Below are 27033 nucleotides of genomic sequence, written 5' to 3'. Positions count from 1 at the left end.
AGCAGCAGCAAGAGGAGAGGGGAGAAGAGCCAGCGGAGGGGCACAGCGAGGAAGAGGAGGAAGAGCACCCCCAGGAAAACCCAGAGGGAGAGGAGGAGGAGGAGGAGGAGGAAGACCACGACGACCCGCTGGGCGGGGCACAACGGGGGCGGGGGGAGCGCTGCGAACTGGAAGGAGCGGGCGGCCCGTCTGGGATGCGTCCCGGGGTGCTGCCGGGTGCCCCGTGCGGCCTCCAGAACCGGGCAGCGGCGCCCTGCAAGCCCCGGGAACCGCGCGGAGCTGCCCCGGGAGCCGCGCGCCCCGCGCGCCCGGCGGCCTGCGCCCTGGCCCCGCAGCCCAGGGCCCAGGCAGCGCGACGGACCAAGGCCGCAGTCCCTGGCGCGCTCCCCCAGCCAAGGGAACGGCCGCGCCACCCGGCCCGCCGTCAGGATGGCCGAGCGGTCTAAGGCGCTGCGTTCAGGTCGCAGTCTCCCCTGGAGGCGTGGGTTCGAATCCCACTCCTGACAAGCACGCCTTTTTGGCACGCCCGGGCCAGCCTCGCGCCCGTCGTGCAACACGCCGCTCGCCGCTCCGCCTCTCCAGCCGTCGCGAGCGAGACCCCGCCTTGCCGGCCCACACGTGGGACTCGCCACAGGGACCCCCGCTCCAACTGGCCATCAGCGACTTCCGCCCTTCACCGCTGCCCTGAGCACACACTCACGCCCGCCCACCGGCACACCCCACCCACCTCTCCCCACTCTCACAGTGAAACACCAGCGTATGCCACTCCCTCTCCTCGACATTGTCCCCACACACTGGCTGGCTGTCATCTTGGCTCTCGGGAGTGTCCCCAAGCCCTCTCCCACCTCATCCCGGATCAGGCTCCCTTATCTCCTGGCCGGCCGCCCACAGTGCCCAGTGCTCAGCTTGTGGGCGCTCTCCAGCCTGGTGGTCACACATCCATATTCTAGGGGGTGGAGGTGGGGAGGGGTGCCAAGTGCAGGGCCCCACTGGGACAGCTCCCACGTGTTCAAGCCCCAAGCCGACCTGGGAGCCTGGATCGGCTCATGGTGGGAAAAACAAAGCAACTGCACCCTGGGCTGCTTGGTGACTCTCAGGCCCACGGAGGCCATGGCACGTGGCACCTGGCACCTGGCCCAACGGGCAGGGAGAGAAGGCGTGCTCTCTGTGTCTGTGTGTGTGTGTGTGTCTGTGTGTGTGTGTGTGTGTCCCAGGACAGTGTGTGTCGGCTTGCCTAGCACAGGCACTGCTGCTGCGAAGGAAGCCCGGGCCACTCCCAGGCAGGTGGAGAAGGACGAGGGCAGGGAGCCCGAGAAGGCATCTTGCCGTGCTGGGGCGTGTTTGCCTTGGGTGGGGTTAGGAGTGCTAGGTCTGCTGAGAGCCACCGGGGTGTGTGTGTGTGTGTGTGTGTGTGTATGTGCGTGCATCCAGAAGCACATGCGCTCCTGCGCTTGGTGCCAGCGGCAGTGATCTAGTGAGTGAGGACAGGAGCCTGAGTGCGTGCAGGCACCAGCTGTTCCGGGATTGTGGGGTCCTGGGTGTGCGCGTGGATGTGTGTTTGTGCGCGTGTGCCCACATCTGGGTTGGGGGTGTTCCGGCTGCCCAGGAGTGTCACAGAAAGGCTGGCAGGGGCACTTTGGACTTGGTAGGGGAGTCGCGGGAGCAGGGGGACAGTTAGAAGCCTGGACTTAGGGAGTGGCCGAAGGTTCTCAAGTAGTGCAGCTGGCGAAAAACACGTGATGGCGTAAGCAGAGACAGAGGTGCAGGGCTTGGGCTGGCACGGACAGGGCACGGGCGCAGTGGGTGTTGCAGTGTTGCACTAACAGTTGGCGCGCTTGCGCAAAAGTGATTGGGCCGTGCTGCGGGAGGCAGAGCGGCGGGCTGGCCTGTGTGCGCGTGCGCAGGAAGAAAAGCTTCCCTGACCGGGAATCGAACCCGGGCCGCGGCGGTGAGAGCGCCGAATCCTAACCACTAGACCACCAGGGAGCGTCGGGCTGCGCATCTGGCCTGGGCCTCTGCCTGCTGCAGCCGGCGCCTGGGTGCCAATGGGCAGCAGCAGCAGCAGCAGCAGCAGCAGCAGCAGCGCCTGGCCTGCCGCGCTGCTTCCACGGCCAACCCCCAACTGTCCTGCCCGGGCCGGCCGACGGGCCCCCGACCGCCATCCACCGTGACCTCAAAAACACACGGCGCGCCTCCGTCTCCTGGCCCCCGCGCACGCCCTGCCCCGCCGCGCTCAGCCAAGTCCGCCTCACCTGGGCGGCCGGGCGCGCGCCACGACCACCGCCTCTGCCAAAAGGTGGGCGCGCTGCGTTGGCCGGGAATCGAACCCGGGTCAACTGCTTGGAAGGCAGCTATGCTCACCACTATACCACCAACGCCTCCCGCCGAGGCCGGCCTGGCCACGCGCCGCCCGGCTTGCCCGCAGCGCCCCGCCGCCCCGCACAGCTGTGTCATGATGGTGAGCCCAGCTGCACATTCCCACTGCTCCTTGGAGGATGCCTGACTCCCAGCCTGCCAAGCCCAGCACGCCTGCCTGATCCTCTTGCGCCCTCACACATCCACACGCCAGCCGACTCTCGATCTGTACACACGCCGGCCTCAGCTGACCCTCAGTGTCTCATTGCACCTGGGCCTCACCCTCTTGAAAGAGTGTGGCCCTGACATGCTCATTGAGGACAAAGGCCTTGTGCACAAGGGAACCGGCTGCCTGACGACAGTCCACACCCACAGGCTTGCTCCCACACTCATCCTACCACCACCCGACCCCGGCCCTGGGCGTCTCACCAAGGCCTTGCCTGCACACACTTGGGGCCGGATGACCATAGAGATGGTAGGAGAGCCAAACTTCCCTGCCGGGCGCTCCCAGACCAGGCGCATCCTGGTGCCTTGCATCTAGGTTGGAGACTGGGGCCATGAGGGTAGCATTCAAAAAGGGAGGGTTGCTTCCCCAATGGGGAAGTAGACGCCAGTCTGCTGCGTAACATGCAGGGATACTCACCACTACAGTAACAAGACAGTGACTTTCAGTCTTCGGCCCTCTCCGCATGCCCATGCTCAGCCCCTCCCCTCCACTGCAACACACCGGCCCCTATCCCAACCGCCAACCATCGCCAGCCTCTTTGCTCGATGCCCATGCAACACATCCAGTCCACACAACGCAGCGCTGTCAACCCCACACGGATTCCCAACCCGTGACCAAAAAATAATCCGCTTCCAGGCGCATGGAACCAACTACCCGAAGTACCCCATGAAGGCAGGCACGAGGAGGAACAGGAGGAGTGGGGAAGGGGGGGGAGATGGAGGAAACGGGGAGATGGAGAGGGAAGCATTGTGAGGAAGCAAACAAGAAGGAAAACTTGGCAAGTGAGGAGGACCACGACGACTGGGTGGACTGTGGGGAGTAGGAAGTGGTGGGGTGTTGGGGGAGTGGACTGCTGGACCACAGCGACCCAGAGAGTTGCGGCTGGGAACCGCCCCCAGGTGCTGCCAGGTGCCCTGCGCGGCCTCCACACCTGGGCAGCAAGGCGGTTGCATTGGCTGAGACTCCCCGGGGAACAGCGCGCCCTGTGGCATGTGCTCTGTCACCTCAGCGCCCAGACTAGGCAGAGCGTCCGACTTAGGCCTCAGTCCTTGGCGAATCGTTCCAGCAGGTGACCTGCCACACACCTAGGCCCGCCGTCTGGAAGGCCCAGTTATTTGAGGCGCTGAGTTCAGGTCGCAGTCTCCCCTGGAGGCGTTGGTTCGAATCCTTCTCCTGACAAGCACATCCTTTGGGCTGCTCCAGCATGCACGCCCAGTGTCGCAGCCAGCCTGGACCATGCCTGTCGCGAAGACGCACCTACCCGCTATTCGTCAAAGTCCAGGCCCCTCCAACACGTGTGCGCTCTAACGCACCAACTCCTCTCGCAACCCATCTCTGCTGCCGACAGCCCGCTAACGCGCGCCAGCACCGCCTCCTACCTTCTTATCGGTGCCAGGAGCGCACACGCACTCCAGCCCACCGACGTACCCGGCCCACCTCTCCCCAAGACACCACCTTCAGGCATCTGGCTCCGCCCCTTCCAGGAACCTCCGCTCTTCTCCAACCTCCCCGCTACGTTCCACACCATCGCGACCCTCCGCCTCCCAGCCCCAGTCCCCAGATCTCCTCCACCTCTCCCCGCCACCTGCCAGCCCCAGAGCGCTGAACCGACGGGCGGCCCGCCCAGAGTCCTCCCGAGCGTCCCCTAAACACCTGTCTGCAGCCAGCAGCGCACTTGGGCCGCGTCCCACCTCCTCGCCCTCGCCGCGCACTCCCGCCTCCCGCCTCCCGCCTCCCGCCTCCCGCCTGCCAGCCTGTCTGCCTGCTCGGGACAGCGCGCTGCCCGGGATCCTGCTCCTCGGAGCCCTTGGCTGACCCCGTGCTCCCGCCTCTCTCGGCCTCAGCACAGCTGCCTCAGGAGGCACAGAGGCCACGAGTCGGGAAAACCACCTGGGGCAGTGGTTGGTGGCCGGCCGAAGGCCCAGGCGCCCTGCGGTCACCCAGCTGCACACGTTGGCTCTCCTCCACGACCCACCGCCTCCCCAGGGGCGGGGCGGGGGGCTCCATGGGCAGGCCCGCCCCACCCAGCGTGGCGGCCGGCCACACACCCGCCTTCAGCCGGTGCTCCTGTTGCAGCCGTGGCTCACACCCGAGCCCACCACCACGGGGACCGCCCCGAGTCACCTGCTCTGACGGGGACCTGGGCAGAGGGCCGGGTCTGGCCGGCTGCATCCTGGCTCTCTCTGGGCTCCAGCGCCCCTCCTTCCCCGTGCCCTGGGATGCAGACAACAACCCAGCAGGAGCTGAAGCTCTGTGCTTCTCTCTCTTTCTCTGTCTGCTTGTCTCTCTCTCACTCCCCCTTCCTCCAAGACCCCACCTCCAGCCATCCAACCCCAACCCCCCCCACCCCACTCCTGCCAGCCATCCCCCAATTCTGTATACTGCTTGCCATGTATCCTGGGGCCTAGAGGCCCATGGAGCCTCTCCTACCTGCTCATGAGCACCCTGCTTCACCCAAAGCAGCTGTAAATTGCAATAGAGCAGCTAGTGGTGATCAGGCTCTGGGCCTGTGGTGGCTCCTGGCATTGCCCACTGACGGTGCATGGGTGGTTCAGTGGTAGAATTCTCGCCTGCCACGCGGGAGGCCCGGGTTCGATTCCCGGCCCATGCAGCTTCAATGCCTTTTTGCTTTTCTGCCACACGCATTATGTGGCACTTGCCTGTGCCTCTTCACCGTCCAGGCTTGCACCCACCATTGGCCATGTGCTTCCAAGCCCCCCGGCCCCTGAGCCCCGCTCTCCTGGAGCAACTCTTTCCTTGAGCCCCCTGCATCATCCCTCTGATGCCTTCCCTGTTCAGTCTTCCTCCTTCCTATCCTCTGTCTCTCCTGCCACCACTCCAGTCACATGTACTGCACTTCCGACCTCTCTCCTCTGCTGGCCACCCTACCTCTTCCTGCTGCCCCGAAACACCCTGCCAGCTCGCCTTCTCACACCCTGCTCTCACAATGAGTGCCAAGGCTCAGGTGCCCTGATGTCCTGAATTATGCACCTGCACCTCCACAGCACAACTGGCCCATGGAACCCACGGCCTCCAGCACCCTGGCCTCCTCTTCCTGCCTTCCAGCAGGTGGACAAATTCTGTCCCCCTTTTTGGCTTATGGCTTGGGCCTTAGGCTGCTTGGGCTGCCAGCTCCCAGTTCGGACACCTGTCTCCATCTCTGGCACTCAGCACTGCAGCGACCAGTGATCCAAGCCTGACAATGTTCATCTGCCCCACTGAGAGCAGGACCCTGAGATGGTGCCTTCAACTCTGCTGTGACGTAGTCTCAGGCCACTGGCTGCTCAGACAAGTGGGGCCTAGGGCAAGGAGCCTGAGAAGGCTTGTGGCCGTGTTAGGGCGTGTGTTCCTTGGGTGGGGTTAGGAGAGTGCTATGTCTGCTGAGAGCCACCCGAGTGTGTGTGCGCATGTGTGTGCCGTGTGGCCAGCTGTCACAACTGTGTTATGTTGTGTATACATGGTACCGTGTTTGTGGGAGTGTCTATGTGCACCGGGCCTCACTGGGGTTGGGGGTACATCTGCTGCCTTCAGCCATGGATGGAGAAAGGCTGCCTGGAGCACTGTGGACAAAGGAATGGGAGTGGGAGCCCAGAAGTAGGGAGAAGCTGAAGGTCCAAGGTGGCAAGCAGGGGTTGAGGGGAAAGAACGAGATGGTGGAGGCAGAGACAGGTACGCAAGGCTTGGGTTGGGTGTAGGACCGGCAGCGGCACTGTCGGGGGTTGCACAAGTGAGCCATTTAAGTCAGCTGTGGCTTGCAGGTTGGTAGGGGAAGAGGAAGAAGGGCTTCCCTGACTGGATTCAAACCTGGCCATGGCAGCTGAATCCTAACCACTAGACCACCAGGGAGCACTGGGCTGTGTGCCTGCTACAGCCAGTGCCTCTGCGCCAAGCACTTGGCACTCCCCTGGGCCAAAAGCCTGGCCTGTGGTGCTGCCAGGGCAAACCAAGTGGTACTTTGCCCTGGCCTTGCTTTCCTGGGTGCCCCATGGCTGTGCTCCTGGAGGTGGTGACGTCAGAACACTGCGTGTGTGCCTGCCTCGCACACTCACAGGCACGCAGCCATGAAGTGCCTGGCCTCCATGCTCTGTTCTTCTGCAGAACATTGGCCATTGTGTTGGCTAAGAGTCGAACCCGGGTCAACTGCTTGGAAGGAAGCTAGTCTCACCACTACACCACCAGCACCTTCTGTCAAGAACAGCCTTGCCAGGCACCACCTGTAAGAAAAGTAAGACACTTGTAACCATCTGTGGGGCTTGGGAACCCCAGCTGAGCTCAGAGCAACCCCTGACTAGATTTAGTCCAGCTTCTGTCTTCCAAATATAGAAGTGCAACTGGGAGACACAGATAGAGGTGAGCAGAAAAGCAGGATTTATCAAAATGTAAAGGGATAGGAACACGCTCATGTGAGTGTGGGCAAATTCATGAGGCAGAATCCCCCTGCCCCAGGCTGGAAACATTCTTTTTAGGGTAAAGGCTGGTGTTCGGGGCAGAGTCTGATAGAATATTCAAAGGAGGCAGGGTTTGGCATGGGTCTGCAGCACAGAGGGTGATCTCTGGGAAGGTGTCATGGCATCTGGTGCATGATGGGAAGTGAGGCTTAGCTGCTGATGGAGAGTGGGTGTACCAAGTCTTCAGCCATGTTCAGCATGGAAGACATGTGCCGCTTGGGTGTTGGCAGTCCACTTCTCGCCATCACTAGTTGCCTGCCTACCCATTTATAATCAAACTCAGGCTCATGGGACAGCCAGTTCAGACAACTGACTGATCGTTGGGTGTTTAAATCCTCAGTTTGACTAACTGAATAAACTTTAACTTTGATTTCCCAATCAGACTCTGATTATTTCAGTTGACAATTAAATGAGAAAAAGGCATATGCATTGATCAGCATGCTAAAGGGGAAATTTGCTGGAGTGTGATTCCTCACCTGCTTAACATGATTCCAAGACTTACATGGATCTGTTCCTTAGAGGAGGGGGAGGATAGGGAATGCAATTTTGAAGGCTTGTGAATCATTAGCAGGGGAAGGAAAGGTCTGGAGACCCCTATTTGGGATATGAATGAACCCAAGAGACCGACATTATCTTGTGATGGACATCCGCCTAGGTGCAGTTACACTCTTCAGTCCTTGTTTCTGAGACAATGGGGTTTCAGGGCAGTGATGGAAGGCACCTGGGTTCCCTTTAGCAGTCTGGTCTTATTACAGATAGGGGGAATTCCAGAGAGACTTCTCCCTGCTCTTGGTGAGAGAGGGGCAAGAAAGGTTAGAGGGACATTAATTCTGAGCCCACTTTATAAAAAATATTTATTTATTTATTGGAAAGGCAGCCACAGTGCCGGCCCCCTGAGCCCACTTTTAAGGCACTTTCATTTTCTTTAGATCAAACTCCTAGAATGTTCAGGTGACTGATCCTTCCATTGTCCACTAGACTGTCCCCCGAACACCAGTGAGTGAAATGTGCTGCATTAAGTCCTCTTTCTCCTCAAATTAGCAAAGGTTTAGAGACCAAAGCATTAAAGAAGGGGGGGGGTTAAGCAAATATATTTATTTAGCACACACTCAAGAGGATCAGAGTTATCAGAATTCACAGTAGCCTGTTCATGATGCTAAAACAGCAACATTCCTACATGGTTATCATATCCACAAAAGTCAGGACATATCTGCTGACAGCCACATTATAAAAATCAGGGAGGCTGATTCAAGTCCTGGCTGCTCCACTTCTGATCCAGCTCTCTTCTGCGGCCTAGGAAAGCAGTAGAAGATGGCACAAGTCCTTGGGCCCCTGTACCCACATGGGAGACTGGGAAGAAGCTCCTGGCTCCTGGCTTTGGATTGGTGGAACACTGGCTGTTGTGGCCATCTGGGGAGTGAACCAGCAGAAGGAAGACCTCTCTCTGCCTCTGGCTTTGTCTCTCTATAACTCTGCCTTTCAAATAAATAAATGCATGTTTTTACAAAAATTAGAAGTGAAATTGGTTAGTTGTATTAGGGGGTCCCAGTTGACAGGTGACATCCAAAGATTTTTTATTTGGATGACCAGAGCTAGTCAAGGTTACCCGGTTACAGCAGGTTCACCCCAGGATACAACTTTTGACTATAGTCTGGGAGGTAACTTCTCTCTTTCTGATTTGGAATCACATATTACCTTGGGTGATTAGACTATTTTAATCTCAGAGGTCCCTGGTCCTCATACATTCACTTACCTTTTGTCATTACTTTGTGGTTTTTGAAAGTGTAGCCATATTTGTCATCACCACTTTCTTTTCTTATTTTTTTTTTTAATTTAAGGGGAGGAGGGAGGGAGGGAGGGAGAGAGAGAGAGAGAAACATCTGCTGTTTCACTCTTCAAATGCTCACAAGGGTTGGGACTGGGGCTGGGCTGGGACCAAGAGCCGAAAGCTGGGAACTCAGTCCAAGTCTCCCATGTGGGCAGCATTGCCTCAACTATTTGAGCCATCACTGCTGTCCCCTGGGTCCATATTGCCCGGAAGCTGGAGTCAGGAGACAGAGATCAGAACTGAACCCTCTGATGGGACAAAGACTAGGCCAAAAGACGACTCCCCACCCCTATTTTCTTCTTTTTAAAGATTTGTTTATTTATTTGAAAGTCAGAGTTACACAAAGAGAGAGAAGGAGAGGCAGAGAGAGAGCAGTTTTCCACCCGCTGGTTCACTCCCCAGTTGGATGCAACGGCCGAAGCTGCGCTGCTCTGAATCCAGGAGCCAGGAGCTTCCTCCAGGTCTCCCACGCAATTGCAGGGGCCCAAGGACTTGGGCCATCTTCTACTGCTTTCCCAGGCCATAGCAGAGAGCTGGATTGGAAGTGGAGCAGCCAGCTGGGACTTGAACCGGCACCTATATGGGATGCAGGCAGCGCAGATGGTGGCTTTACATGCTACGCCACAGTGTTGGTCCCTTCTTTTTTTTAAAAAAAATATTATGTTCTTATTCATGAGGGAGGGGAAGAAAGAGAGAGAGAGAGAGAGAGAGAGAGAGAGAGAGAGACTTTCCAACTTCGCCCAGACCCCTCTTTCCCCATCTCTGCCTTCTTTCCTCCACTACCCCTCAGCTGCCTCTCTCTTTTCCCAGCCACCTATGCCTCAGCTGTGCTTTTCTGACCAAGAATGACTGCTGACTTGCAATCTGGGAGTCTTTCACCCAGCTACAAACCCCTCTTTCCCATGCCTGCCCTGGGAACACAACCCACCGTCTACCCTGGCCAGACACAGGCACCTTAGGTATATGCCCCCACTCCCACCACCACTACCCCATCCCCAGGCACCAATGCTTTTGGTAACTAGTCTGAAAAGAAAATAACAATTTTCAACATTTAAATTATGTGTCAAAAGACACATCTGCAGCTGAAGCAGGGGATTAATGGGCACTTACTGCCCTTTCAGGTCAAGACAAGAAGGTACAAATGTGCCTGAGAAAACACTAGCTTTCCGACAGCCACACTACTGTGTGTGTGGGGGTGGGGTGCGGAGGGACTATGAAATTGCTCCAAAGAGTCAAACAGACAAGGAATCTTCTGCCCATTCTGGGCCGCCCAGGGCCAAGAGACTAAGTTCAATGTCAGAGGAAGCCAGGAGCGGAGTCAGACCCAGACCCAGGAAGGGCAGATGAATGTGGGAGTCCAGCGCTGACTGCCACTGCTGTTCCCCTCAGAGACCCCGGGCCCCACACCTGGTGGCACAAGCATATAAGCCTCAGCCATCTTAGAGCCTGGCCTGAAAATAAATTAAATTCTCTAATGCACTGTGTCACCCCTGCATTCTTCGAGACCGGTTCAGCCTCACACCCTGTACCTTCTCCCACCCACCCTCTGCATGCTTTTTCTAGGTTTGTAAGCCCCCCAAACCTGTATGAAGAAACTCATATCCGACTACTGCCCTCCCCCAACCGCGCCCCACCCTCTTAGCCCACCTTAAGATATATAAGGCCCAGGCAGCTGGGGGGGGGGGGGGCTGAGCCCTCTGCCACGTGTTCGGTCTGTGTGCACCCTGGCAGTTGGCATCTCTGGGAATCTATTTTTCTTGAATAAATTCATTTTGGCTGTGAGTTCAGATCCTGTCTCCTATCTGTTCTGCGCCCTCTTCCTTATAATGCCAAAGTGCCCTTACGGGCTGATGGGCTTGGCTGCCCCTGTTCCGAGTGGGAGCAGATCCCAGCTGTGGATTAGCAGAAGAGCTCAACTAAGGGGACTCGCTTCAGCCCTCCGACTGGAACCAGGGTTCTCGCTGCCTGCTCTGGGCGAGCTGGGAGGAGACGCGGTGGGGAGGAGCGCGCGGTGGGGAGGTGGGGGTCGGCTAGCTCCCTGGCCGCGCTGCGTTGCTCGGTGGGGACTGCCCAGGCAGCTCTGGCTCATGCGGATGCGGTGTGTTGTTCGGAGTGTGTGTGTGTGTGTGTGTGTGCGCGCGCGCGCGCGCTCGCCCGCGGAGACTGTGTGTGCGGATGAGGTGTGTACCTGCGGAGAGGAAACCTCGGCCGGTGGGTGACCGGCACCCAGGGCTACGTCGACCACTGCCCAGCGCAGTCGCTGCCTGCTCATGGCATCTCCGTCCCCAGAAGCGTCTGTGCTTGTGGTCGGAGAGGCGGGAGCCTGTGGTCAGCGAAGGGTTCCCAAGGTGAAGAAGCCCTGGCCCCGCGGCATAGCAGTTTGGAACCGCGAACTCCCAAGACGACAGGACGGGGACGTCGCATAGGGACTCGCGGTTTGCCGGAGCGGCTTGCTCTCAGAGCGGCTGGCTGTTCTGCGTAAGGGAGCCGCTGGGGAGGACGTTCGGAGGTCCTGGTGATGGCACAGGGAAAGCTTTTCAGGCGCAAGACAGAGTAGCAGTAAGCATGGCGTCGAAAGTCAATGAAGAGAATACAGCTGACGGGCCAGCGCGGCATCTCAGTGCAGAAACGAGAGCCGAGTCTGATTTACACGAGAGTTTTTATAGCGATGAGTCCACCGTTTCTCCTCCTGGCTCCCTCTTCTAGGCTATTGTTGAGCGGGCATGGAATTCCTCCCCGGGCTGTATCAGCACAGTGTTTCTGCTCCTAACAGCGGTGAAGGGCAGGGAAAGAGTCCCGGAAGTTGCCCACATCCCCAAAGCTGGGACCCACCTAACAAGGTTGTTTATTGGACTTGGGCTTTTGATGTGCAGCCGCCTCCCAGACACGCCTCCAGCTGCTTCTTCCCTCATCCAAGCGCACCAAGTTCCTTTTGTTTTTAATTTTTTTTTTTTTTTGGCATTTGTCCCTTTCACATACATAAGCCAATGTCTGATTTTATACCTAACAGTCAAGGCTGTTAGGATACAGCTTTAGGGGTGGGGGAGAGATGTGGATGGGAGCATGGGGGCGGAGGGTCCCACTGCCTTGTGAATGAGGAGGAGAAAATGAGCCTAGGAGGAAGATGCAGAGCGAAGTCCTGAAAAGTGGCAGTGTTACGGGGAAACGGTGGTGGAGAAATTATTATTACCTCGGTTCTTTGACATGGAAGAATTTCCAAGCGGATGAGCAGAGATTTAAAAAGCAAGATATATTAGAGTCAAAGACCACCAGCCAGAGGGGCCCATGCTCCAGCCAGAGGGCTTCTAAGAGAGGAAAAAACTCAAAGGACCCTGTGGCACTGGGGTTTTAAGTACAATTGCTTCTCACAGCTGTTTGGGGTGAGGTCGGAGGTGCGTGTGTGCGCCTGGGGTATCTTGTGTCAAAGAAGGATCTTGTCAGGAGTGGGATTCGAACCCACGCCTCCAGGGGAGACTGCGACCTGAACGCAGCGCCTTAGACCGCTCGGCCATCCTGACAACAGGCCTGAAAATGTTGTCGTTCGTCTAACTGGGATTCCGTGCTGAAGCCATGTCCTGCAGCGTGCCCATGTCCCCGGCCTGGATTCAGCCGGTGGGCGCCTGGCAGTTGTAGCTGGTTCCCCTTGCGCCTCTTCAGAGCGTAGCCAACGCAGCCTCCTCGATGGCTTGCGATTCCTGCTTGGGAGGAACCAGGCCGGGAGCTTGGAGTGGTTGCTTCCACTCCACCGGGAGGCTGTCGGAGCGCGGTACCGGCCCGGGATGGGGTCCAGGTAAGGTGGGAGGGTGCTCTGTTGGGGGTCGCGGGCAGCGACAGAAGCAACTGACACCGGCCGGCAGGTATCGGTAGAAGTCAGGGCCGGGCAGCAGCAGGCGCAGAGGGGTCCAGGCGTTCCAAGGCTGGCCGCCACCGTCCTGGATAGTACTGTGATAGCTCCTCCTGTCATGAGGGTTCGACGGGGGCGTGCGGAGGCAGAGGTACATTTTGGCTGCCCGCCGCACTGCCTCAGAATCTTGGACCCAGACACAAACGACCAGGGACCGCCGGGCCTGCCGGGATGCCACCAGTCCTCTTTGTCTCTGGGGGCTTTGTCGCCCCCACGGTGCCTGATTGGCCGCGTCCCCATGTGGGTGTGGGTATGGCCTCCGTGCGACCGCCAGGGCCCGGGACCGGTGGGAGGCGGGTGAGTGAAGGACCCTGTGGGTGCCGGCTGTCACCTCGCTGGGCAGGTGAGTGAGGATGCATGCCTAGGGGGCGCGCTGTGTCGGAAGCGTAAAGCCCAGGAGCAGCAAGACAGTGAGAGGGTCTCCAGAGGCGGGCGCGAGGGTGGACGGAGAGCCCTGGGGGCCCTGGCCCCCTGCTGGAGGTGGTGAATGCAGCGCAAAGAAGGTCTTCAGTGTCTCCCCGGGTCGGTGACGCAAGGCTTCGGGTGGCTGAACACCTCTGGAAACTCCAAAATACCTTCAGTGTGACAAGATGGCGCCTGCGGGGCGTTGGTGGTATAGTGGTGAGCATAGCTGCCTTCCAAGCAGTTGACCCGGGTTCGATTCCCGGCCAACGCAGCCAGTTCGGTTGTTTTGGATGGCAGGACCAGACCTTTCCGTTTTCTTATGAGTCTGCCCAGCACGTGGTACCACACATGCTGGCTGCAGGAGGCATATAACAAGGCACCTAGCAGTATCTCCCTGGTGGTCTAGTGGCTAGGATTCGGCGCTTTCACCGCCGCGGCCCGGGTTCGATTCCCGGTCAGGGAAGAAAGTTTTCTTCCTTTGCAAACGACCCAACATCGGAGATGAGGACAGGTCTCAGGAGATGGAGCAGTACACACTGGCATTTCACTATGGGCCCTCTGCAAAGGGGAAGGAAGCAGGTCCCTGTTCGAGCCCTCATTTATGATGGCATTGGTAGCATTTTCTCTTTCCTGTCTCTGCTATGCTGCTGGTCCCTGGATCCATTCGGTTCTATTTTATTAACTGCTCGGCCAAAGTGAAGTGCAGAGCTCAGTCTCCTTGTGCACACAAAGGTCCTTCCCGGGCAAAGCTGATGATCTGCTTAGGGCGCAACTCTAAGGGGCCGGACTCCGGTGCACAGCTTATGTGTGCAGTGTTCGGGAGCCAGAGACGGAGGAAGGTGTCCCTTTTGTCGAATGGCATTCTGAGCAGCCTAGGGCCCAGGGGGTGAGTCCCAAAAGGGTGGGTGGCAGTTTGCCTGCCATTAGGTGGGAGGAGTTGTTCAAGGCGCTGGTGGTGAGAGCCGGTTTGCTGCAAGGCATGGTGTGAATGGCAGGTTGGGCAGTGATTGTGCAGATTTTGCGAGAATCAGGGACCTTACATGTTCTGGATTTCTTGGGTACAGAGTGTGGGGTGGCGAAGTAGCAAGCAAATGTGAATGGCCAAGTGATGTTCTGGCAGTGTGCAAGGCTTGCGACGGCAGTTCGGATTCTAAGCTAAAAAGCAAAGGATGAGGATGCTGGTCTCATTCCCTGGCTCTGGCCCCAAAACTAGTACCCAGCTGCATGGGCCGGGAATCGAACCCGGGCCTCCCGCGTGGCAGGCGAGAATTCTACCACTGAACCACCCATGCTCTAGTGGCAGTATTGGACAAACGCCGCCACAGCTGGTCACCCTCCGCTGGTCCCTGACCAAATCTACCTTAAGCACTTCCAGTTGAGCGTACACTGCCTCTCGATGGTGCAAACAGGATAGCCTCGATTTACTCTGGGATGCAGCAAAGACGTGAGAGAGAGACAGAGACAGACTCAGTACACGCAGCGTCTCGCCAGCCGCCCAGGGCTAGGAGTGCGCCCCCATCTGCGATGGCGATAGGAGCAGGTGACTCGGAGTGGGCTTGACTGTTCCGATTAAGGACCCCGTCCCCTACCCAGGGTGTCCTTCCAGGTGGCTGAATTGGTCTCCTGCGTGTGTATGTTGAAGAGCGCAGCTGTGGCGGCTCTCGCTTCTGAGCTCTGATCGACAGCTGGCACTAGGGGTCTTGCTGCCTGCCCTGTGCCAGGGAGGCTGGAGCTCCGGCATGGTTGGAAGAGCACTGGGGCAGAGTGGCGGCTGCGTCTCCGGTCGCGCTGCAATGCTCCCTCGTGCGTGGGGCTGCTATGTGAAGCCCACGTGGTCCTCGCGGAGACAAAACATTCGCCAACGGATTCCGGACACCTAGAACCCGGCCGGCCCTCTGTGGGTGTCTGCACCGCCTGCAGCGTCTGTGCTGCCGCGGCGAGGCGGGAACTTGAGGTCAGCGAAGGGCTCCGGGGGGAAGAAGCCCGGGCACCGCGGTGTAGCAGGCCGGGCACCGCCACCTTCCGAGCGCACGGGTGGGGTGCGAGGGGTTCGCCGAGAGGGCTGGGAAGTGGGGCGCTGCAGAAGTGCGCTGCTCTCTATGGCCTGGCCGCGAGCCGGGGGGCGGGAGCCGGTGGGTGATGCTTGGGAGGGCTCTGGGCAGGCCGCACGTCGGGTCAGCGCTCTGGGGCTGGCGCTTTGGCGGGGTAGGGTCGGGGAGCTCTGGGGGCTGGGAGGCGGAGAGTCGTGGCGGTGTCCAACGCAGGGGGAGAGGGTGGTGAGAGGAGGCCAGGAGGCAAGGAGCCAGCAAGATACAGACCCAAGTCCCGAGAAGTGTCGTGGGGAGAAGTGGGCGGGACGTGGCGGTGGGTAGGAGTGCGTGTGCGGGTGGGGGAGGCGGTGCTGGAGCGTGGTAGTGGGATATGGGGTGAAGCCAAAAGGTGGGCTGCAGAGATGGGTTGCAGGAGGAGTCGGTGCGTTAGAGCGTATACGTGCTGCTGAGTGAGCCGGCGTGGAGCGGGGCCACAGGCGTGGTCCAGGCCGGCTTCAAGGCTGGGCGTGCCAAAAGATGGCCTTGTCAGGAGTGGGATTCGAACCCACGCCTCCAGGGGAGACTGCGACCTGAACGCAGCGCCTTACACCGCTCGGCCATCCTGACAACAGACCTTTAAAGGTTCTCATTCACTTCCTTGAACTGCACGCCATAGCCTGTGTTCTTTGGTCGGCTGGTACCCCGGCGGGCGGGAGGCGGCCCCTGGGCTGTCTTGGGCGCGCCCCTGCCGCCTCGTGGTCCTCCTCGCAGCCTCGCTTGCTTGCCTGCCTGCGCTGCCTTTAATCGGTGAGATCCCCACGTGGGATGCATCAGGCAGGGCGCTGGGGGTGATTGGGCCACGCCCTCGGGCAGCGTTCGGGTGCGTGGTCGGGTCGGGGTCTGCGCGGAGTGCGAGGATGTTCTGTTGGGTGCAGCGGCTGCGTGGCGTGCGACAGCGCAGAGGAAGCTGTGCCGGAGCGTCGGTGTTGGGACAATCGATAGCGGTGGAGCGTAGGGCCAGGCCGTCGGGCTCAGACAGGTACTTAAGTGCAAAGCCTTCGTTTTGTCATCTTTGTTAGTATAGTGGTGAGTATTCCCGGCTGTCACGTGGGAGACTGGAGTTCGGTTCCCTGACGGGGAGGTAGAAGAAGTCTTTTTAACTTCCGGAGTCGCAAGGCACTAACTGGTTCTGTGTTAAGTTACAATGATTATTTCCCCATCCTCTTGTTTCCTTACCACCCTCATTGTTCTGCTAGTGCCCGATGAGTGCTCCCACCCTGAAATACTCCTCTAGAGTAAAGCAAAACTGTCTTGGGTTATTTCTTTTGGAGTTGTTATTTCTTGAGTTGTTATTTCTCCCATTTGACTGTCCTTTTCCTTATGAGCCCTGGTCTCTTTTTCCCCATCTGACAAGCTGGACTCTTTTAATTCTTTCCCTGGTGTTTATTTTTAACGTTTTAAAACAATGAGCAAAAACTTTGTGTATTTCTAAGTCACATCAAAACGTTGGGTGAAAATTCTTAACATTTCTGTTCTCTGCTGCATAGTCGTATCCGTCTCTGCTTCTTGTCCACCCTTCCAGAAATATTACATACCCCTAATAGCTACATTTCCCTCTAAAGAAACCTTTTATTTAAGGAATACAAAGTTCATGCTTTTCATAAATACAACTTTAGGAATATAGTGATTCTTCCCACCATACACACCCTCACACCCACACTCTCACCCCTCTTCCTCCTCCCTCTCCCATTCACATTCCCAGTCCCGTTCTCCACTAAGATCCATTTTCAATTTCCTTTATACACAGAACAACTCTATACTAAGTAAAGAGTTTGACAATTTGCACAAAAAAAGAAAACTGCTACTCAACAGTTGAGACAAGGGCTGTTCAGTCATTGCTACAGAATAGTATGTGTCATGTGGTACATAAACAATAGCACACAAATAAAGAGAATGTAAAGATGTGTAGGTGCATGTGAATCTGATTATATGGAGAGCGGCCTGGAAGGATTCACAACAAACTCATTTTTTATCCTGGAAGAAGTGACTGGGGAGCCAGAGCTGTGACGTAGCAGGTAAAGCCATTGCTACCTGCAGTGCTGGCATCCCATTTGGACACTGGTTCGAGTCCCACTTCTGATCAAGCTCTCTGCTGTGGCCTGGGAAAGCAGTAGAAGATGGCCCAAGTCCTTGGGCCCCTGCACCCATGTGGGAGACCCAGAAGAAGCTCCTGGCTCCTGGCTTTGGATCAGCGCAGCTCTGGCCATTGTGGCCATCTGGGGAGTGAACCAGCAGATGGAAGACCTTTCTCTCTGTCTCTACCTTTCTCTGTAACTCTGTCTTTAAAATATTTAAAATTAAAAAAAAAGAAGAATAAAATGTGCTGGAGAATCAAATCATAGAGGGGGGATTGATGAGTGAAAAGATATGTCTATTTCTAATTATTAAGGATTTTTTTGTACTTTATTCAGTTTTTCTTTCACTTGAGATTCTAAGTGTGCTAATACTAACCTCAAGCTTGGTGACTTTGTGTGTCTGTGTACACCTGCACAATCACCACTCAAGTGAAGACACAACATTTCCAGCATCCTAGATGGCTCTCTGCTGCTTCTTTCCAATTGTAGCCCCTCCAGAAGTAGCCACTTTTCTGATATCAATAACAATCAGTCAGTTCTTGGATCTTCATACAAATGAAAGCATACCATGTTTCTCTCTTATGTCCAGCTCTTTTGCCCAACATAATGTTGGTTAAGCACCTCCATATATTTGCAGATATCAACTGATATTTTTATTGCAATGAAAATCCCATTACATAAATATATCAGTGTTTGGTTATTCATTCTCTTAAAAAGGAACATTTGGATAATTCCCTCGATTTGTAGTTATTATAAATAAGACTGCTAAAACAATATGGTTATATGCTCTTTGGGTGGGCGTGTACACCCATTTTTCTTAGGTATATGAGGGAACTTGAAAGAGATTGTATAAAAATAGTTAAAAGAAAAGTTTATGGAGTACGTGTTTGGTGCTATAATTAGGATGACCCCATCCTATATTGGATTACCTAGTTTTGAGTTCTAGCTCCTCCATTACCAGCCAAGTACTTGATGGTTAAGCACATGGGCCCCTACTACTCATGTGGGAGACACAGTTTGAGTTCTGGTCTCTGTCTCCTGCAGTGCACTGTCTATTTATAATTACTATGAGTAGCCATACTATTAGTTTTAAATCATATAAGGCATATATGGCTATTTGTTTTCTATTTGCTCCATTTATTTTTTTAAAGATTTATTTATTTGAAAGGCAGAGTTAGAGAGAAGGAGAGCAAAAGGCAGAGACAGAGAAGTCTTCCATCTGCTGGTTCACTCCACAAATGGCCGCAACAGCCAGGGTTGAACCAGGCCAAAGCCAGGAGCCAGGATCTTCTTTTGGATCTCCCATGTGAGTGCAGGGGCCCAAGCACTTAGGACATCTGCTGCTGCTTTCCCAGGTGCATTAGCAGGGAGCTGGATCAGAAGTAGAGCAGTCAAGATTCAAATAGGCACCCATATGGGATGTTAGCATTGCAGGCGGTGGCTTTACCTGCTACACTACAGCGTCAGGCCCATGCTCCATATATTTTTAAATTAAAAAAAATTTTTTTTGAAAAGAAGAAAGAGAGACACAGATGAAGACAGACAGAAAGAGATCATCCATCTGCTGGTTCACTCCCCAAATGCACTTGAAGCGGGAATGAGACCAGGCCGAAACCAGGAGCCTGGACCTCTCTCAGGTCTCCCAGGTGAGTGGCAGTGGTCCAAGTACTGGAGCTATTATCTGTTGCCTCCCAGGGCAGGTTGGCAGGAAACTGAAATGAGGAAGGCAGAGCTAGGAGTTGAACCCAGGCACTCTGATGGGATGTGGGTGCCCCAGGCAGTATCTTAACGGCTTCACCAGGTGCCTGTCTCCATATGTTCTTTGTTTCTACATTACTACTTTCCTGCTTTCTCTTGTGTAAATTATATATTTTTTATTCAGATATTTTCCCAGGCTCCCTAAACATCCGGGAGTGCCAGGTTTTATAATGCTTGCTTTCAGAGCAGTTATACATACTTATTAAGCATCCGGGGAGTTCTAGGAAGAGTTCTGCATATTTTAGGGAGGCCCCCTCAGTTGTGTGTGTGACACAAGCTCAGCATGCAGTTAGGGGTATAGATCCAACATCAGAAAGGTAGCATCGGGGACAGCATCCCATATGGGCGCCGGTTCTAGTCCCAGCTGCTCCACTTCTGATCCAGCTCTCTGCTATGGCCTAGGAAAGCAGTAGAAGATGGCCCAAGTCCTTGGGCCCCTGCACCCGCATGGGAGACCCAGAAGAAGCTCCTGGCTCCTGGCTTCGAGTCAGTGCAGCTCTGGCCATTGAGGCCATCTGGGGACATCAGCTGAGGGGCTGGGGGAGCAGGCCGCATGAGGAAAGTGCACTCCAGGAGCCTGAGAGGCCCCGCATCAGACCTGGAGGCACCTGGGGCTCTGGGGGACATCAAGGGTGGAGCCAGGCCCAGGACGGAAGGCTGCTCAGCTGAAGGCCGCTTCTCTGCCCACACGTCCAGGGCAAGGGCCCCAGGGAGCTCGGCGGATCCTCGGGAGGGGAAGGAAGAGGGAGGGGTGGGGAGGGGACGAGAGGAGCTTCCAGAAATACATGGGCCTCACCCTGAGATGTCCTGGCCGGTTCTCTCTCTATATATATCTTACACACACACACACACACACACACACACACTCCACACCCTACATCTATATACTTTTGGGGGCTCAGGTGCCACCCCTACAAATGGAGGCATTTGGAAGCCGGGTACAAGCGTACGAAAGGAGAGACACAGAGGCAGGTAGGGCATTTCCAGGGACACTACAGCAAACCAGAGCTAGGAGACTCTCTAATCACAGCTGGGGAAGCACAAAATAGGAGACTTTTTTTTTTTTTTTGGAAGATTTATTTGAAAGTCAGAGATAGAGAAAGAGAAGAAGAGAGAGAGAGAGAGATCGTTCATCTGCTCGTTCAATCCACAGATGTCTGCAGTGGCCAGGGCTGGGCCAGGCCAAAGCCAGGAATCGGGAGCTTCATCCACTTCTCCTTCGTGGGTGCAGGGGCCCAAGCACTTGGGCCATGTTCTGTTGCTTGCCCTGGTGCATTAGCAGGGCACTGGATCGGATGTGGAGCAAGTGGGACTTGAATAAATGCCCATATGGAATCCCAACATCACAAGTGGCGGCTTAACCTGCTGTGCCACAACACCGGCCTACGTGAGATGTTTCTAAAAGAAAATGGTTGCAAACATAGGGCATGCTATTAAAAACTCACAATCAGAAAGGAGAATTCTTTGAAAGGAGCATATTGACAGAAGATGTACATTTCTCTCAATAGATAAAGTATGAATAATTCAAAAGTGATGAAAAATCCATGATGAAGATTTTGGGCTTTGGAGTCAGCCCCAGATAAAAAGCCAAATCTGTTAGCAGGTTGCCAGCTAGATCAGCCAGGGTGACCTCGTTTCCCCAATGCCTGGGACAATTTCAACCCCAGAGATTTCAATTTTTCCAAGAGGAGAATGTCCTTTCAACCTTTAATCAAATGACAAGCCAAGGGCTAGGCAAAGAAAGTTCTTTTGCTTTCTTGGTTTCTGAGTTTGAGTTGTTCAGCACAGATATGAAAGTGGTGTGGCTGCTGGCTGAGTAGCCTTGTGTAGATGTCTCCAGTGAGAAAAATCACTGGTGTCCCTCCCTGCTCAGCATCTGACTTTCCCTGTGGCCCCCAGTGTTGGCAGAAGCAGCCCTGGGATGGTGGAGGCAGGAGGGTGGGCCGGAGTGACCTTGTGCCCAGCAGAAATGCAGAAGTCAAGCTAAAATCACCGATGCTTCTAGAATCACTGCAGGGAAATGAAACTGAGGGCGGCAATCGCACCAAAATCTGAGTGAGGGAGAAAGAGCTCACAGGAGTCCACTAGTAACTGAGTCAGTCAGCACCCACAGCTCTAACCCAGTGTTGTGTCTACACTGGAAAAAAGAGGAAGGGGGATGGCACTCTGGCCTAGTGGGTGAGGCTGCCGCCTGCAGTGCCGGCATCCCATATGGGCACCAGTTCAAGTCCTGGCTGCTCCACTTCTGATCCAGCTCTCTGCTATAGAAGATGGCCCAAGTGCTTTGGTCCCTGCACCCCTGTGGGAGACCTGGAAGAAGCTGCTTGCTCCTGGCTTTGGATCAGCCCACCTCCAGCCATTGCAGCCATTTGGGGAGTGAACCAGCAGATGGAAGACCTCTCTCTCTGTAACGCTACCTCTCAAAATAAATAAATAAAATATTAAAAAAAAAAAACAACCCTTCCACTTTAGAAGGTCAGGTCACGTGAGAAACGATACCTTCACCTAATTCCTGTACCTGAACTCCTTGGGCCCTGCCATCCTGGTGATGATCATATGTGGTTTTTCTTTAAATATTTATTTTCTTTATTTGAAAGGCTGAGTGATAGAGAGGGAGGGAGAGAGAGAGAGAGAGAGAGAGAGAGAGAGAGAGAGATCTTGAACCTACTGGCTCATTCCCCTACTGGGCCAGGCCAAAGCCAGGAGCTTGGAACCACATTTGGGTCTCCCATGTGGGTGCAGAGGCCCAAGGACTTGGGCCATCTTCCGCTGCTTCCCCAGGCACAATGCTAGCCCCATGTATGTGTTACTGACATCCCAAAGAGAGAAAGAATGGGACAGGAAAACATCTGAAGAGATGTTTCCCAAAAATAATGGAACTTATCAGACAACACATACAAGAAATTCAGAGGTACACACAGAGACTAAACACACACACAGACGCTGCCTCAATGTGTCGTGTTCAAACTGCTGCAATGGAAGACAAAGAGAACAAGCATTAAAATACCAACAGACCTTCATGTCAAAAACCTTAGAGAGCTAGGATGTGTCACCAACTCTAGCGAAATCTCCAAGGTCATAAGCAGAGCTGATATTTACTGGAAGAAATGTCAACATATCCAAATCTTCCTCTTGGCCAACTCAATTGGCTGGGAGACTTAGGAACCAACTCTTGTAGCAAATGGAGATGAGCAAAGGCAGAGCATGGAGCAGCGGCCTCCCGACAGCGCTCTGCTCCCAGGAGAGCTGCGAACCAGACCTGGTTTCCAGTCTTCCCTTCAAGACCAAACTTCAGGTCCCTCCCCCCTGCAGCCTCTTCCTGGAAAGAGGAAGTCACTTTTCTTTCTGGACCTCAAAGCTTCCTCCTCCGAGCCGGCCTCCATGCTGCACTGGGTCCTGTCACAGAACACGACCTTGCGCTCCACGCCCAGGGAGGGAGCCCAGAGTCCTCTGACTTCTCAGCAGGCGCTCATCAACACCGGCGGTGGTAAGGGCGGTCGCTTCCGACGCCTCCTTGCCGCTTGCAGGGCGGAGCACCCTGGCGCCACCCACCTCTGTCTCTGCACGACTCAGCCGGACGGCCCTCCTGCTGCCCCTCTCCAGTTCCTCTTACTCTCTCTGCGCACGCCTGGCTCTCCCACCACCCCTCACACGGAGTCTTTGCTCTGCTGCCTGTCCTCCACGCGCTCCTATGGTGATGTTCTAAATGGGGAGACTCCCCCAGAGGGTGTAGCAGCCCAGGACGGGGCAGGAGAGGGAAAGGGGTAGCTTGGAAGTCTGTTCAGCATTATAAATTTTTTAAAGAAAAGAATCACAAAAATATTTATTAGAGAGAGGGAGAGAGACAGAAAGACTGAGAAATCTCTCATCCCTTGAACCACTGCTCAAATGCCTAAAACAGCCAGGGGAGGGCCAAGCCAAACCCAGGAGCCCAGAACTCAATCCAGATTGTCTATGCGAGTGGCAGGGACTCAACCAAGCACTTCAGTTGTCACCTGCTGCCTCCCAGGGATAGGACGCAGATCTGGGACCGAACCCAGGTGCTCTGATATGGAATGCGGATGTTCCAAAGGGCAACTTTGCCAGTACACCAGATACCTGTCCCTATAGTACAGCTTTATACATGCGAACTTGACAAACCACTTGTGAAATACAAGATAAGGAAAGATGAAAAGTTGGTGTTAAAAAAAAAAAAAGATGCAGAAGAGTTGAGAAACATGACGCTATACTTTTCTCACTGCTTTGAAACTATTTTGTGCATACCTGTGGCTTCCACAGCAGGGCTGTCAACCAGAGAGGGCTCTGCCCTTGGGGGTGTTGGCCAGTGTGTGCAGCGGTTTGGGTTGTTACAACTGGAGAGGGCTGCTCCTGGCATCTAGGAGTAGAGGCCAAGGATGCCACTCCATGCTCTCTGATAGAGCAGCCCTTCCCCAAAGAGAAACCAGGAGCCTGGAACTCCTTTTAGATCTCCCACATAGGGGCACGGGCCTGAGCACTCCGGCCATCTTCCACTGCTTTCTCGGGTCCATGAGCAGGGATTGGAAGTGGCACATCAGGGACAAATGGGATACTGGTGTCACAGGCCGTGGTGTATCATGCTGTACCACCACGCAGGCCTCTTGCTTTCACTTTTACTTTATACATCTGAGTTGTTTCATTTACTGACAGCAGGAATATATTATAAATCATATATGTATTTTTGGATAAAATATGTTTAAAGCAACAATAGCAACAGCAAAATCCTGGTGAGAGGAACAGGGACTGAGTCTCTTGGGATAGCTCTGAGCTTGTTCACACTGTCACTGGTATTTCCCACCTGTCCATCTTGTCCAGGGGGAAGGCACTGGTAAACCCAACACAATACACCACAATGGTTTCATATCTTTTTGAAAAATATAAGTTTTTAGAAGTTCTGGTGTCCTGTTGCATAATAGGATGACTGTAGATAGCAATAACGCACTGTTCTTTAAAAAGAGCTGGGAGAAAAGATTTTGAATGTTTTAATCAAAGAAATGATAAGCGTTTGCCAAGACAGATTTACCGTGATCTGAACATTATATAATGTATATGGCTATTGAAACATCACGTGGCATCCCATAAATATGTGTAATTTGTGTGAGTCAGAAAAATAAGTTCTGAATATTTTCTAAGTGAAAGTATGAATTTACTTTCTGTAACTAATGCTTAACCCTTAGAGGTAAATTGGCCAGCTCTGCTAGAAAATCCCATTGCTTCCCAAAGCTGCCGATTGGCTTTCCCCGGGATTTTGAGAAGACAAAGGCTACTTCCGCAGTGTCTGGACCCTAGCGCTGGAACCAGCTTTGGGATCAGAGAATCTTTGAGATGGAGCAGACACAGCCCAGCTTGAGTGCGTCCACTTGCAGAGAGGCAGCGGTCCTCGGGAAGGAAGGGCCTTGAGGTCTCAGCCCCGTCAGGCTGAAACCGAGACCCGGGCTTCCTTCCTGTAGCACGCCACCCGCACTCCTCTTCTGAAACTAAACTGTGCGGTTTGGGGCAGTCTAAGATGTTCTGAGGTGCGGTGACACACAAGATAGGGCGTTTACTCTCCCGGAAAACATCAAATTTCTGGAAACTTCTTCGTGTCAGGCACTAGTTTAGTAACCAAAGCCAGCATAAGCAGGCTGTGGGTTAAGCTGCACCGCCAGGGCGGTTTGATTCCCTGCAGTTCTGCTCCCTTGCGTCTGCCTCTGCCGGTGTCTGGAGGTGATCTCTCCGTGGGCTCGGGGCTGCGGGGGATGCGCCTCTGGGACGTCTGTTTCCAAACCTCTCTGTGCGCCTTGTGCTGGGGCGTGTTCCAGCTGTTGCTAGGACCCGGTGTTTGTGAACCTGAGCTCCTTCCTTCCAACTTCCTTTCTTGTTCTGGGGTTTCATCTGCCTCAGTTTCCCCATTGGTCCCCCTCGGCCTCCCACCCCCATGTAAAGTCTTCGTCTCTTTTCCTCCGGCACCACGGCTTTCCTCTCCTATTCTTTCCCTCGCTGTAGAAGACGTGGAACAGTGACTGCTCTCTAGTAAGTGATTTGCTGCCTGTTGCATTTGTAGCTCAGAGCCTACTACGTCTCCTGATGGATGCGAAACAAGCAAGTGCTGAGAGGCAACGAAATGTCTCTGTGCCTCTCTGTTCCCATGGTGGAGCAGTGGTGCCGCCAGCAGCAAGGTTGGGGAGCCCTCTTCCCTCCGTGTGATGCTCACGAAGACGTGTGCGTTTGGCCACAGGGGATCTTGGCAAACATCCTGTCCACTTTCTCAATGCGGAGACGGAGGGGCTGAGCTCCGGTCAGCTTCCACAGCTGACCCCGAGTCAAGTGGCCAGGCCTGGAGCTCCCGGCCTCCGGGTCTGTCTCCCTCTTCTCCACTAAGAGAGCCTCTTCCTCTCCTCTGTGCCATTAGCTCCTCTGGGGAGGGAGCTTCTGACCGGCGCGGCAGCCGCTCGGAAGATGCCCGTGTACTCAGAGGGACGGCTGCGACTGAGGGTCACAGCCGTGACTTGCACTGCCTTAAACGGTGAGGAAACCTACTTCTCATCATGAGATACCTGAACCGGCTGCTTCAGAGGCCTGGTGATGTGACTGACGCCACTGGGGTCGCCCTTGGACGTGAGCAAGCGCCTCCTCTTCAGGATTCCGCCTCCCAGGAGAGACACTAATGGGCCAAGCCTGGGTCCCCCGCCTGTCCCCCAGCTGCCTGGCTGTTTGCTGGGGCTGCCGCCACCAGCACACAGAACGGTGGCCTTGACAGCAGCTGTGTCTCCTCTCTCGGCTCTGGGAGCTAAGGCGTGAGCCCCAGGTACAGGCACCCGCTCTCCATTCTGCCCTCCGAGGTGCTGTGGCTCGGGCCTCGGTGTGGCCCTTAACAAGATCTGAGAGAGCGGCCCTTGTCCCTGTCCCAAGGGTTTGAGCCCTGTCTCCCGAACAGGGCTTCCCTTCTACCTGCTCAGACCCATGGAGGACGGGTCCTCCCTTCCTCATTAAAGGCCAGGCAGCTTCCATTTGCTCTGTTGGAAGTTTGCTCTTAAAATCCTGAGTTCCCAAGTAAGAGGTCCAGGTGCCCCATGGAGATGCTACACGTAGGCTTCCCAGTGAGCCAGCCTTTGAACCGTCCTGGTCCAGAAACCAGACATGTTATGAAGAGTCTTCAAAAGGACTCCAGCCCCACCTGTGTGAATCTCCCTAGGGAAGGCCTCAGACATTGTGGGTCAGTGAGAGGCCACCCGTACTATGCTCGATCTGAATTGCTAATCCACAGAAACCAAAACTACACAAGCAAAGGGTTGTTGTTTTATGTCGCTAGCTTTCGGTTGCTTTGTTATGCGGCAATAGATAACTGGAATCCTGGTCCTGGGCTATAGCAAGGACAATCAGGCTGGTCTGCCTTTCTCACAGAGCCTCTCTTCGCTCCCTGTCTTAGATGATCCCATGAAAGTGCCACAGCCACCCTCCAAGGCTGTGGGCCCCTTTCTTGGTGAGGTCACTCAAGAAATGCACCACAAGGATTTGTCACACAAAGTAAATTCCTTGCAGTGAATAAGGAGACCGTGAGGAATCATTTCCAAAGCCCTGACTGCCTGAGTAGAGGAAATGAGTGTATTTAGGGGGAAACACACATGCGAGAGGGGCAGCTCCTGTCCTTACATGCAGGGTGGGCAAGTTCACGCAGGCGCACAGATGGCATGTGTGGCAATAAGGCTCGATCTGTTACCAGAGGGAAGCCATGGGGTTCTTGTCCTCATGCAAGAAAGAATTCAAGCATGAGAGAGCGGAGTGATAAGGCTTTACTGGGGACAGGGCGTCAAGAAGGGACCGAGAGAGAGGGCCCAGTCACTTGGACTGGGGAGGAGCGAGGTTACATGTTTGAGTGCAGAGAGTACACCTAACCAGGCCCGGCGGGCAGCTCAGCAGAGAGGCAGAGGGCTGAGCACACAGTCC

At 55.1% G+C, this 27033-nt stretch overlaps 6 non-coding genes across 6 annotated transcripts; 3 read left to right on the top strand and 3 right to left on the bottom strand.

The window, feature by feature from the left end:
• Positions 1-423: 423 nt before the first annotated feature.
• Positions 424-506, top strand: TRNAL-CAG (transfer RNA leucine (anticodon CAG)). Its single transcript has one exon. It is a non-coding gene; the product is annotated as a tRNA-Leu (tRNA).
• A 4615-nt stretch (positions 507-5121) lies between these two features.
• On the top strand, positions 5122-5192 carry TRNAG-GCC (transfer RNA glycine (anticodon GCC)). The gene has a single exon. It is a non-coding gene; the product is annotated as a tRNA-Gly (tRNA).
• A 7100-nt stretch (positions 5193-12292) lies between these two features.
• TRNAL-CAG (transfer RNA leucine (anticodon CAG)) lies at positions 12293-12375 on the bottom strand. Its single transcript has one exon. It is a non-coding gene; the product is annotated as a tRNA-Leu (tRNA).
• Positions 12376-13557: 1182 nt separating this feature from the next.
• Positions 13558-13629, top strand: TRNAE-UUC (transfer RNA glutamic acid (anticodon UUC)). The gene has a single exon. It is a non-coding gene; the product is annotated as a tRNA-Glu (tRNA).
• Positions 13630-14387: 758 nt separating this feature from the next.
• Positions 14388-14458, bottom strand: TRNAG-GCC (transfer RNA glycine (anticodon GCC)). The gene has a single exon. It is a non-coding gene; the product is annotated as a tRNA-Gly (tRNA).
• A 1282-nt stretch (positions 14459-15740) lies between these two features.
• Positions 15741-15823, bottom strand: TRNAL-CAG (transfer RNA leucine (anticodon CAG)). Its single transcript has one exon. It is a non-coding gene; the product is annotated as a tRNA-Leu (tRNA).
• Positions 15824-27033: the final 11210 nt, after the last annotated feature.

Source organism: Oryctolagus cuniculus, chromosome 7 (genome assembly GCF_051225735.1).
Source record: "Oryctolagus cuniculus isolate XC-2025 breed Fujian yellow rabbit chromosome 7, ASM5122573v1, whole genome shotgun sequence".
NCBI lineage: Eukaryota > Metazoa > Chordata > Mammalia > Lagomorpha > Leporidae > Oryctolagus > Oryctolagus cuniculus.
This window is presented reverse-complemented; position numbering and strand designations above follow the sequence as displayed.